Consider the following 2,162-nt stretch of genomic DNA (forward strand, 5'->3'; position numbering starts at 1 on the left):
ACACTCTGAAATAGTAATAGTGCACTGATCTTCCCAGTTTGCATAATATGACAAGCCATTCCATGAAATGGTCCATATATATAAATTCTCCCATGAAATATAAAAGGCCATAAGAGCTGCAAAAAATCTCAAGTAAGGTTTTCTAATACATCTTACATTAGTGGCTTTACATAAATAAATTATTATGTAATATGATAAATTAAAATTGAAATAAGAATCTATAAACTCACCACACACTGATTATGCCAGAAAACACAAAAGCCGGTAGTAAACTTCTATTACACAACTGAATTACCGCTCAAGTCACATTTCCAAACTTGGAATTTAACCTCATTCAGATGGTCATGAGTTTTATCACTGACCAGATGTGGTGCAGGTTTCTCTGCTCACCAATTAAGTCTTCACTTTACGCAAGTTTCGACCTTTGGAATCTACAGAAAATCAAATCATCAGTAGATGAGAGTATATTTCCCTTTGGAGTCACCTTAGAGCATGGCTGGTAAGGCCTGTGTACTCACATTAATGTTTGCATTATACTGGTAAGTGCTTCATGTCACATATCTACTAACTGGCATTGTAAACACACTGTTATTGCCAGAAGAAAGTAAGTTCTCTTGTACAAACACTGGCATCACGTTTTTCTCTTCATTACGACACATCTGTGGCTAGCTCAGTCAGTATGACAGGCCACAGGCTGGAAAGCCGGGGGAAGAGACTGCTCTCTTCTCCACAGTGACCAGACTGGCTCTAGGGACCATCAGCCTCCTATTCAATGGGTTCTGGGGGCTCTTTTCTCAGCAGCACAGTAGCCAGGGCATGAAGCTGGCGACTCATCTCCATCTAACGCAGAAGAAAAGAATGGTGGAGCTATACCTCCACTCCCCCATATGTCTTCATGGCACAACACTTAATTAATTAAACCCAGGGATAACTTTACCTCACTATATGTATGTACAATTTATTCATGTGATTTTTTTGAGACTAAAGTAATAAAATACACAAGTGTGGAAAGAAGGTAAAGACAATTTCTGAAACCAACGTAGCAGTCAGAACCCTTCAGTATGTGTGTATATAATGCATTCACAGCCACTGCATTTTTTCAGACAATAGTGTGATGCACTGTGCTATCGAGGACGCCCCTCCCCCCCCACCAGCAGTGACGTGGCGAGCGGAGCCGAAGTGAGCTGAGTCCAGGCACGCTGGTCGCTATGCAAAGCGAGTAAACAGCGGTTGCTAAGCAAAGCCAGTCAACACCCCGTCTCTCGCCACGGTGACATAACACGGGACGCCGCAGTTGCTACGTACCCATGAACAACTCCCAACAGTGGTTGCTAGAGACGACGGTAATAACAGCGGTACCCATTACGTAACAGGCAAACACTGCAACTATATAAGGGAACTACACAGCCGCCGAAGACAGTTGGAAGTTACAAGTTACGAGTCAGTCAACCAGTCAGTTGTAGGCCAAGTAATTGTAATATTGCAGACGGCAGTAGTTGTGAAATTGTAAATTGTGTGATTGTATGAGTGAGTGTGAAATAAAATTCGCTATATTCAATACGGCGTGAAGTTATTTGTCGCGTTATACACCCAACACGTGACAATATGAACAGAATATAAAGACTTTCATTAACTACAACACCAATGCAACAGGAATGAAAATTATGAAGTATTACAATAAATGCTGCAATGAACTCAAAAGAGTTCAGTGGTTGCCTCCTAGACTGCTAACTTTGAAGAATGTATGAACACTAAGTTATCACATTTAAACAAACATAAGACACAAACTAAACTGTTTCCCAGCACTAAATGTCTTAAAGCTATCACTCTGCAATTTGATAGACATACAGATCTAAATTTAAGACACATGTAATCTAGTTCTATACAACTGCCTTAAGGCTCCCACACACAGACGCAATACTCAGCTCGGTATGGTACGGGACGATATCTAATTACATTGCGGTAAACGGAGGTCTGCACACTGGTGCAGTACTTCAAGGAACGCGATATTATCGCAGTCGGTATATCGCCTCGGTATTTTGGTCTACTGAGCGCACTCGGTAGATCGCGTGGTATTGCAGCGGTAAATAGTCATGGATCCGTCTTTGGAGGAAGAAGTTCTGCTTTTAGCTGTCGCTCTTGATGAAGACGAAGGTGAATCC

Source organism: Cryptotermes secundus, unplaced genomic scaffold (genome assembly GCF_002891405.2).
Source record: "Cryptotermes secundus unplaced genomic scaffold, Csec_1.0 scaffold40, whole genome shotgun sequence".
Lineage (NCBI taxonomy): Eukaryota > Metazoa > Arthropoda > Insecta > Blattodea > Kalotermitidae > Cryptotermes > Cryptotermes secundus.